Raw genomic sequence first — 12,139 nt, forward strand, 5'->3', positions numbered from 1 at the left:
TTGAAACTGTGCGTTCTATCATCAAAGGTTAATTCATCTTTTCCATTACCGAAGACATATTTGAGCATAGTGAACCTATTTTAACGTTTGTATCGTAGTACCTGAAACCTGTATCGTAATGTCATACTAGGTTTTATCCCGTTTACTCCACAGCTGCTCCGATTCGTCACACTTAGCAATTTCTCAGAAATGAGTACGCTATTGGCACCGGCGTTTCTTGGGAATGTAACTCTCTGTGTTTTGGGATATCAAGTCCTTTTTGCTTCCATCAGGAGCAGGTTTGAGTTTTAAGGATGAATTTAAAATTCTTGGCAAGAGGACACAAGACAGGTGGTGATCAGGCTGTGAGCGACGTCCCCATGGCGTTTCTAGGCACAGCTGCCAGCTTCTAACGTAGAAAGATCCAGATTTCGGCGGTCAACATTTGTCAAGATTTTCATGGTTGCTTTCTCACAGGAAGGGTCAGGTATTCACCTAATCTTATCGGCCACGAAATGTTTGTGACTGAATTATAGCACTAACAGTTTACATGGTGACTTGTGGAAATTTAATACGTTTTTGAGTAATATAACGATGAGCATTCATTAGGTGTGTGTACATTTACTGTATCTTCTTGTGGCAGGGCGAGTCCATGCCGCCAAAGTACAGCCGCCACTGCCGCCACTGAACCATCATGCCGAGGATGATATGACACCCCACTGAGTCAACCCACCGTGTCACAACCGGGCCAACCAATCATGTTTCCTTGCTCTAACCTCTCAATGCTGAGCGCCAAGCAAGCAGCAGCAAGTACCATTTTTAAAGCCTTTGGTATGACCCGACTTGGGTTTGATCCTCGGGTCTCCCGGATTCAAGGCGGACTCTTAGGTAATGGTATAGCCTACATGTACATGATATAGTGTTATACCACTTCACTTCTTGGCATCTCCAATAAATGTGCCCTTGTGCCCCTGTCACGTGCATACCTTGCAGATAGCCGTAGGGTACTTTTGTCATGCATAATCAGATGTTTATCTACGTGTGTCTGAATTACAAACGAGAGAAAACAGCAAACGTGTACCTGGTCAGGTCTGCAGTTTCCAAGCGGTCATCGTATCCGGAGTTATAATACATCACTTCATCCCCAGCAGAATGGCGATAAGCAAACAACGATACTCGTGTGGCCGTTGCGTAGTCCGATATTCGTTGCACGCAATTGTACCTGCCTCCGATATGGTGTGCATGTCTGAACATTGTATGTAGGAAAGGTGTCAATAACTTGCCATGATATCAGTGTTTTATGCCAAACACTCATACCTCCACGCCGTAAGTGGGAAGGTCTGCCAGCGGATGGTCGTGGGTTTCCCCCGGGCTATGCCCGGATTCCACCCACCATAATGCTGGCCGCCGTCGTATAAGTGAAATATTCTTGAGTGCGGCGTAAAACATCAATCAAATAAATAAATAAATAAACAAATACCTCCACGCATAAGACAGCGCTGTTGTATGGGTGAACACTGCAGTTAAACAATAAGAACAAAAATAGGAAAAATGTGACACATGGTGGAACAAATTGTGCTGGCCACGAGTTTAGGGGGTCAAAAAGATTTCATGTTAATAAATGGGATATGGATGTAGAAATAAAGGATACAAGACCTGTTTTCAAAACAAAACGTCATTTCCAAAGGAAGCCATGTGCAGAAAGCTGATCAGAGCAAACATAAAGCATTAGAAATGGCAGGACGTCATGTTGCTCAGTTTGGCTTCATATAGATTGTTTCATGGGCCATTCATGGTGTGCATGCACAAGTCAAGATGATAGGCAAGATGTATGGTAAGTTTCATCAAAATTGGCGCAGTAGTATTTGGGAAGTGATGCATGGACAAAATCGTGTCCACAGACGAACAAACTTCGTCGAGCGGGGTATAATAATGAAGTATTCTCATATCCAATAATCACACAACAGCTTTAACTGTAACAATTCGATTTATTAAGTTTTTTTACTTCAATTTCTACAATTTTTGCTTAGTGTAATGTGAAAAAAAAATATCAGATATGTTTCTGTCTCATTATCATCACTATTATTTCATTGATATTATTGAGATTATATCTAGTTATTAATTAGTTTGTCAAAGGTGCCCTTAAATTATTGACACTGATATCTTTAATATTCTTTGCATTAACGTAAAATGTATGTGGTAAAACAAAAGATTGTGCTTGTAACGCAGATGTAAAGTGTCTAGTGTACAGGGGGATATAACAGACTTAGAAAACTCTTAATATCCACGAAGTGTAATATAATAAAGTAGGCTGGTGGTGGATGCAAACTCGACAATAACATGATCACATCTAAACGACTGAACTCTGTACCGACCTATGGTGGTCCATTGTTGGCTGCCATAGAGCATAAGAAAGTAAGTATATCTACATTGTACATACATATGTAACTACTTTACAAGCACATCTGTTTCCTAATAGCAGAAATGATTTGTCTTCTATAAACTATATTCTTATTTCCAAGCCGGTGGCTCAAAAGCATTATTTATTTTATATTTTACACTTCTCAGTTTTCATAATACACCTGTTCAAGTAATTTGTCTCATAGTTTCTATTTTCTCCCCGATTAACTAAATTACGGGGCACAATTACTACATCTGTTAATCTGAATACACAGATGTAATATCTAGTAAACATTCCAAACCCTTTCAAATGTGGAAAAAGCTATAATCAACCGTTTTTAATTCTAAACAGGGTTATAATTTATGTACACGTTTAATTCGAATACGAAAATAAAGCCGAACATATAACAATTTGGTTTAAAATAAGAAAATACCAAAAAATGTTCTTTTTTTGTTCATTTGTATTCCTGATAAATTATACCCGACTGTGGGGAAATACATCACAGTAACATTACTGCGAAAGCTATCAAACTATTGCTCGTTAACAACAAGGCTTGAGAAGTGTAGTAAATATTAGGACGGTGATACTAAAGCCTGGTTTTGTATTAGGACATAATGCCAAAATACTCCACAACTATTTACAGTTCAGAGTCACGTCTGCAACTGCGATTTTTTGGCAAGCTTTGAGTGTATATATCCTGTTATTTTGTCCGCACTGCTGCATATTATTTTCAGACTCGGTTCAGTGTTTCTTGCAGTAAATAAAAAATATTTAAAAAGTAATTCTCACCTTTTCCATCATTTGGTTTGCCTTTGGTACGACCAGTTTTGTCACCTTGCATAGAATTCCCTGTCAAATAATCCCAAAATGTAATTAGACTAAAATAATAAATAGAACACCTTTAGCACATATAGACACCTAGCCTCAAGTATAATTACAGCAATTACAGAGCATGTCTGTTTTGCTCAGCAAAACATTTCTCATCTGGTATTAATTAAGACTTAATGGAAAGTACAAAGGCTGAATAAGTATGGAGACAAGCACATAATGGTTCGGATTTTACTTTACATAATAACTATGCTATACTTCCAATAAGTATATATAGTTGTGGTGATATTTCGTCTGTGACTTGTGCCATCGTTTACCTGGCTCTAGCTTGAAAATCCTCTTAGCTTTACCGAAGGCACGTTGAAAAAAGGCAAAAATGGAACACAACCTAATTCACCATACATTCATGCATTGTATGAAAAGAAATCAGATGATAAAAAGAACTATAACTCACAGAGTACATCCAGAGCAGAGACGAGTGTGGTCCGATGAAAACCTACATCTTGGCAATTTACGTCAGTTACGATTATTATTTTAACTGCTTATGTGAATGCTTTAATAGAGGCAAGTCTTACAGCTCTTATCACCGTAGTTTAAAAAAAAATACTTTTTAAAAATTCAGTTATGATAATACCGATTTGACAAACATTTCAAGTACTGTTCTATCCCCAGCTAAACGGCTATTGATAAGGCAGCTGATTCGAATCCAGTTCTAGCTCTAGTGCGGCCTTGAGCGAGAAGGATTGTGAGGTACATGCCGTATAGCAGTGGTCTACATGTGGCACTGGCACTCTGGTTTCCTCAACTCATCAGTCTTAACCTCATAATACCAGTCAAATAAAAATGTACAACAAATCCGATTAAAATTATGTCAAACTGATCAACAAAATATTATCTTTCTAATTTCATTGTTTGATGATTGGATGAAGATGACTTGGAACAATAATAAACGCTTTGTAGAAATAAACCATGTGGCGTTTAAGGAAATCAAACCTGTTTTCTTACTGTCTTTCAGTTTTGTTGACTTCATCATAGACTGGACCCTCTGGAGATAAACATTAATTGTAATGAAATATTTTTCATGTTCCTATTGTTATTTCCCTTTTTCGATGTCAGGTAAGCGGCTTTTCACGCACAACCTATTGCAATGCACATTAATCCACTTACGACAAATTTGTGATACTTTATATGAAAGGAACGTTATACTTTGGAAACCTTATAAAACCTTGGAAAATATCCCCTTTTTGTGAGATTGAAAAAATAGCCACAAAAATGAGAAAACATGAAGGTTTGCTAGCAGCTATAAAACTGACCTTTTGCAGTTTTGCTGATTTTCTTTGCTGTATTTAATTCTGCATAGACCCGTGCTGCTTCTTCTGAAATTAAAGGTGATACACTGTAATGTATATCAATCAATATATGGAATTTCACCACAGACGCGATTAAACTGTGGACGAAAATTCCTGTGAATACAAATGCTTGTTTGTACCTCGTTTCACTGACCACTAAGCACTATTGAAGACAAAACCCACGATTGCTTTATAAATAAAAAAACACCAGTAAATTGTATTTCCGGTATACTGGACATATATGAGAATCGAGGGCAACACTGGAGACGAGAACTTGCTCTAACATATTCAGGAGTCTATAAACCATAAGAATGGGGTTCACCAGTTACAAAGTAAAGTGAATCTTGTTGCCCATTAAAGTAGTGGCCTCTGCCTTTTTGAATTACACTATAAACTATGGCTATTTAAGATCACTTGCATTGCTACCAAAATGATTTATATTTTTATTAAAATAGGTAAAGGGCCCAACTGTACAATACAGTACGGAAGATTTTCTCCACCTTGTAGAAGATCAGTGAACCTCATTAGACATTTCTTACCTACTTCTTGTATCTTCTAAATTTTTCGCCCACCAAACTAAGAATTTCTCCAATCGCTGATTACAACCTTACATACGTATTTTCGGAATTCGCTTTGATGACATTTTTTCAAGGTTATGTGGAATTTTATCATAAAAACTGGTGTACCAGACAGGCAATAACATTAGGGTAGAATTTATACGCAACTGTTTTTTGTATCAATAGTTGTAAGTCCAAAGCATCAGCTAAACAGGTTTATGCGTATACTAAGAGGATGATTCATTACCCGTTCTATTAGCGTTTGAGATAGATTATCATTTAATTAATCCTGGTTTATATATAGCTTAACTCTTACTTTTATTCTTGTCAACAACAACATACAACCCAACTGATATATTATAACCTGTATCTATCAAATGTTTAGTTAGAGCACAATTATCCGCGTTGTACCCGAATGTCATCTGGTCCATAGCAAACATTTTGTCCTGTTTTCATTTCATTTTATTCACATATAGACAAATACACATATTTTTCCAAGCATTTTTCCAAAATTACTCGTCTGGAATACCAGCCCAGAGAGCATCATGGTTTCCAACAGAAAAAACGGTTTCCGACAGGAAACATCGTCTCCAGCTTGAAACTATCTTCTGCTAGGAAAATGATTTTGCTGCATTTCTCGCTTTGTGGCGTTTAGTATACTCTGTGTGGTTTGTGACTCTCTTGTGTCTTACAATTCTTTTGTAAGTGAATATGGGAAAGGCGTTTAGAATCTCTGGCATTCTGGTTCATGCATGTGTCCAATCTGGCTTAACCCATGACATGAGCCCGTATATTCATCGTGTTGAATGAGGGCGTCACGTAGGATATGTAAACTATTGCACCAAAAGGCTGCGGAAATACATATTTTATACTGGAAAAGGCATTGCTTATGGATTTACAACTTCTTGGTGTATTGTCAGGACGTTTCGATACAGATACTAGCATCGTTATCAAGTCGCTTGAGATACTATTATCTTTATTAAGTCACTTGATAACGATGCTAGTATCTGCATCGAGACGTCGTGGCAATAAACCAAAACGTTGTAAATCCATGAGCAATGCCTTGTCCAGTGTACTTACGTGCCCACTTCTAAATCTCATTAAAACAAGTTACATATTTTATTAACGACTTTTGTTGGTTTGTGTCAAACGTCATTTTGTTAATTGGTATTGCGATTATTGACCTGGTACGTACATACTGGCTAACGGATGATATATGAATGTCCGTTTTGGGCGCATAGATTCATGTAGGTGCCATTGAGCTGACGTGTGCCTGAGATATCAGAGAGACCGTCTATATTATGTGAGGCTTTTCGTTTATATATAAAAAAATTGCAGGAATGAGAGTTACATATATTTTGCATTAGCATACGCTGTTATAAACGCAGCCGGAGAGCTATATCCTCTTTTAATGGAGTATACTTACCTAAGCTGGGCATGAGATCCACCTTTTCACAGACTCCAATTTTTCTAATAAAAGATGGGAATGTATTGACGATAAACAGCTTGATGAAATAAGCATCTTGTTCACCTGAATCTTAAGCGATGTAGTAACATCAAATCTAAAATACACTACACAAAATGTATCATTACCCATACTAAATGTTTCAACCTGCAAAAAACTGCTCTTTCAAAAGATGTAAAACATTATCCAAACATGTGAAAGAAAGGTTAACTTTGAGTCTAGTTATGAACATACATAAAGCATGGAAACGGTTATTTTATTTTCTGTAACAAAAAGACGCGGATTCTTAAGTAATGCTATCTTGTACATGGTATAATGTTATACCAGCTCATTTCGTTGCATCTCAAATAAATGTGCCCCTGTGTCCCTGTCACGTCCATGCTTTGCAGATAGCCGTAGAGTACTTTTGTCGTGTATAATCAGATGTCTTTCTACGTGCGTCTGAATTACAAACGCAAGAAGACAGCAAACATTTACCTGGTTAGGTCTGCGGTTTCCAAGCTGTCATCGTATCCGGAGTTATTATTCGTCACTTCATCCCTAGCAAAAGCCTTATTGCCAAACGTGTCCACAGAAATTTGGTCTGTTTAAAGACAAAGGCATACATAAACGTGTGAACTACCTGAATGAAACTGTTTATCTTATATATGTATATATACATGCAATGAGCAATTTACTGTTCAAGAAGATCGTGTGGATGGCTGTGAACTTCCAAGTGTTCGCTTACATTGAAATATCATTTTACCATCATTTCAAACTTGTTTACTTATCCATCAAACAACTTCTGTCTCAAACGTTGTTTTATGTGAGACGCATGTATAACTTACACTAGACACAATTTGAAGATGAACCACACAGCGCGTGGTCCTTGATAACAATAAGCGATTAACCACATTCATGTGGTCGTTGCGTAGTCCAGTATTTGTTGCATACGATTGTGTCTGTCTCCAATATGGTGTACATGTTTGAACATTGTATGTGGGAAAGGTGTCAAAAACTTGCCATAATATCAGCGTTTTATGCCGAGCATTTCCGACCCTTTATATGGAGGACCAAATGAACATTAATCGAAAATTATCAGTTTAGAAAAATAAATTATCGATATCAATAAATCTCTATCGATAAATATCGTTAATCCATTTATCAATATCTCTTATTCATTTATCGATATGGCTAATTCATTTATTGATGTGTACAATTCTCGATTAAATGTTAATTTAGCCACTCATACCTCCACGCATAAAACAGATTATTGTCGTATGGGTGAAAACTGCAGTTAAACAATAAGAAAATAAATAGGAAAAATGTGACACATGGTAGAAAAAAATTGTGGTAGCTACTCCTTTAGGGAATATAGAAGATTTCATGTGAATAAATCGGATATGGATAAAGGACCCAGTGTGAATTTCGACATCCGTATATCAGTCGCAGACTACGAGACGTTCCTAAGTCGATAACCGCAAGATCCATTCTCAAACCGAAACGTCATTTCCCAAGGAAGCCATATGCAGAAAGCTGATCAGAGCAAACATAAAGCGTTAGAAATGGCAGGACGTCGCGTTGCTCGGTTTGGCTTCATATAGATTGTTTCATGGGCCATTCATGGTGTGCATTTATTGCACAACTGGTATATCAAGCTTGAGTGGAGAAATGTAATGAGATTACAGTGTTCATGAAAATCCATTATTGCACTTAGTCCTATATGGGGGTAAATCTAAAAACAATTGCCCAATTGCCATTAGTTTTAAACACGCACAAGTTGAGATGATAGGCAAGATGTATGGTAAGTTTCATAAAAATCGATGCAGTTGTTTTGGGGAGGAGATGCATGGACAAAATCGTGTCTACAGACGGACGTACGAACAGACAGGATTATATATTACAGTAAGCCTCCTAACGCCTTCGAGCGTAGGGGATGCCGGGGGGGCGGGGGTGGGGCGTATAGTAATGATATATACTTATATACATTAATCATACAAAATCTTCAACTGTAAAAATTCGATTTTTTCAGGTTTTTTTTTACTTCAGTTTGTGCAATTTTGCCTAGTGTAATATGAAAAAGAATATCAGACATGTTTATCCTCACTATTTAATACTTCATATATATTATTGACATTATATCTAGTTATATGTTAGTTTCAGACAAGTAGAGATGTCATTTTTAGAAAGTGGAGTAAGTAACAGTATTATCGTTAAAAGGTATTACACTTTCTGAATATAGCACAGATCCTAGTGCTGAAATTTAGTTGAAACAACTGCGGGTTTCGAACCAGCGACCTCAGAGCCAGGCACCAAATCACCAGCAATACATGTTAAACACCTAGATCACTCGACCAATAAGTCTTCCACTAAGAAAGAAAGTAGTTGACCGGTAGAGTTTACAGCGAACATGCATTACCCCTCTGATGATCACAAATGACACAATTCCCTTAGACGAATATATCAGACAAGTACAGATGTCATTTTTAGTAAGTGGTTCGAAACGCGCGGTGGTCTCAGCCAAATTTCAGCACTAGAATCTGTGCTATATTCAGGAAGTGTAATCCCTATTAACGATAATACTGTTAATTAATCCACTTTTCGTTTCCTTGGCTCTGGGGTGAAAACACCCTTAGCTTTACCGACGGCACAATGTAAAAAAGACAAAAATGAAATACAACCTGATTCACAATTCATTAATGCAATGTATAAAAACAAATCAGGTGATAAAAAGAACTACAACTCACAGAGTACATCCACAGCAGCGACCAGCGTTGTTCCATGAAACGTAAATCTTGCCAATGTACGTCAGTATTACTTTAACTGTTTATGTAGATTCTTAAATAGAGGCAAGCCGTAAGCCCCTATGACCAGAGTCTAAGCAAAATTAGATTTAAAAAATCAAGTGATGTCAATTGTGATTTGATAGACGTCTCCGGTCTAAAATTACTTAAAATGCTGTGGTATAATTACATATAACAAATATTTTTTACGTGAAGCCATTGTAAACCAATCAGACCTGGGTGGTGCTTAGTCCACCAGAATGTTGGTTTATGCAAAATGCATGTACAATATAAAACAATACATATAGAGTAAGACCAGAATCCTGACGGTAAACGGTCACACGAAGCCAGTGAAATCCGGCCTGTCGTCAATTTGTACCAGGGTTTTACTCTAAAAAATCATTAAATAGGAGCAACTCACGCATCCCCTACCGTCGCGGACTTACAACTGATGCAGTTATGTCTGAAGTAAGGAATTTAGTACTGTTTTGTCCCCAGCTAAACGGCTAATGATAAATAATGCTGCAGACACGAATCCTTCTTTAACTCTAGTGCGGCCTTGTTTGTCAGATACATGCCGTTGAGCGGTGGTCCCCACATGGCATTGGCACTCTGGTTTCCTCAACTCATAAGCCTGAACGCCTTATACAAGTAATACGTTCTTGTGGACGGCAAGAAACACCAGTCAATTAAAGATATACTACAAATCCCATTAAAATTATATCTAACTGGTGAACAAACTTCTATTCTTCTCATTCCACTGCTTAATGAATGGATGAAGTCCTCTTGGAATAATAATGAACGCTTGGCAGAAATAAAATGTCAACCATGTGTCGTGTAAGGAAATTAAGCCTGTTTTCTCATTGGCTTTTAGTTTAGTTGACTTCATCATACACTGAACCCTCTGGAGCTGAAAATTAACTGTAATAAAACATTTTCATGTTGTTCTTGTTATTTTCCTTTTCCCATGGCAGGTAAACGAATTTTCTTTCACCACGTATTGCAACATACAATAATCTACTCATCACAAATTTGAAATGTTTAATATGAAAGGAACGTTATACTTTGGCTGTTAAAGCCTTGGAAAAAATCCCCTTTTTGTGAGATTGAAAAAAAACAAAACAAAAACACTAATGAGAAAACATAAAGGTTTGCTAGCAGCTATAAAACTGACCTTTTGCAGTTTTGCTGGTTTTCCTTGCTGTATTTAATTCTGCATAGACCCGTGCTGCTTCTTCTGAAATTAAAGGTGATACACTGTAATGTATATGAATAAATATATGGAATTTCACCATAGACTCGATTAAACTGTGAACTAAAATTCCTGTGAACACAAGTGCTTATTTGTACCTCGTTTCACTGACCACTAAGCACTATTGAAGACAAAATCCACAATTGCTTTATAAATAAGAAACACCAGTAAATTGTATTTGGGGTATACTGGACATATATGAGAATCGAGGGCAACACTGGAGACGAGAACTTGCTGTAACATATTCAGAAGTCTATAAACCATAAGAGCGTTGTTCACCACTTTATTACAAAGTGAAGTGAATCTTGTTGCCCATTAAAGTAGTGGTCTCTGCCGTTTTGAATTACACTATAAGCTATGGCTATTTAAGATCACTTGCAGTGCTAGTCAAATGATTTATAATTTTTATTGGCCTCCGTGGATCTGTCGATTAGCGCGCTAGCGCTTCGTAATGACCCAGGAGCCTCTCACCAATACGGTTGCTGTGAGTTCAAGTCCAACTCATGATGGCTTCCTCTCCGGCCGTAAGTGGGAAGGTCTTCCAGCAACCTGCGGATGGTCGTGAGTTTCCCCTGGGCTTTGCCCGGTTTCCACCCACCATAATGCTGGCTGCCATCGTATAAGCGAAATATTCTTGAGAACGGCGTAAAACACCAATCAAATAAATAAATATAATTTTTATTAAAATAGGGAAAGGGCCCAACTCTGCGATACAGTAAGGGAGATTGGCTCCATCTTGTTGAGGACCAGTGAGCCTCATTAGATATTTGTTACCTATTTCCTGTATCTTCTAAAGTTCTCACCAACCAAAGTAAGAATTTCACCAATTTCTGATGAAAACTTTACATACGTATTCTCGGAACGGTAAATTCGCTTTGATGACATTTTTGTAAGGTTATGTCAAAATTTATCATAAAAACTGGAGTACCAGACAGGCAATAACATCAAGGTAAAATTTATAGGCAACTGGTTTTTGTATCGATAGTTGTAAATCCAAAACATCAGCTATACAGGTTTATGCGTACACCAAGAGGATTACTTATTATCCACATCATTCGATTTATTCTCGTTTAAATCTAGCTTAACTGCTTACCATTTTTTTTTTTTTCATTTTTTTTAATCCAACTGATGTATCAGAACCTGTATCTGTCAAATGTTTAGTTACAGCACAATTATCCGCGTCGTACCCGGATATCGTCTGTCCTTAGCAAACGTTTTGTCTTGTTTATCGAATTTTAAAAAATGACTCGTCTGGAATACAACCCCAGAAAGCATTATAGCATTATACGAAATTCATGGTTTCTGATTTGAAACATGTTTTCCGACTGGAAACATGTTTTCCAACTTGAAACACGGTCTTCTACTGGAAACAGGATATTGCTACATGTCTGGCCTTGTGGCGTTTAGTATACCCTATGTGTTTTCTGACTCTCTTAATCAACGTCACAATTTATTGCTGCAAGAAACTCGTAGGACAAGGTTATTTTATCGAAAGCCGTCACTCTGTTTTTGAACTTTTACAATGAGTACAATTTTCTTGTAAGTG

This window comes from Liolophura sinensis, unplaced genomic scaffold, assembly GCF_032854445.1.
Source record: "Liolophura sinensis isolate JHLJ2023 unplaced genomic scaffold, CUHK_Ljap_v2 scaffold_18, whole genome shotgun sequence".
Classification (NCBI taxonomy): Eukaryota; Metazoa; Mollusca; class Polyplacophora; order Chitonida; family Chitonidae; genus Liolophura; species Liolophura sinensis.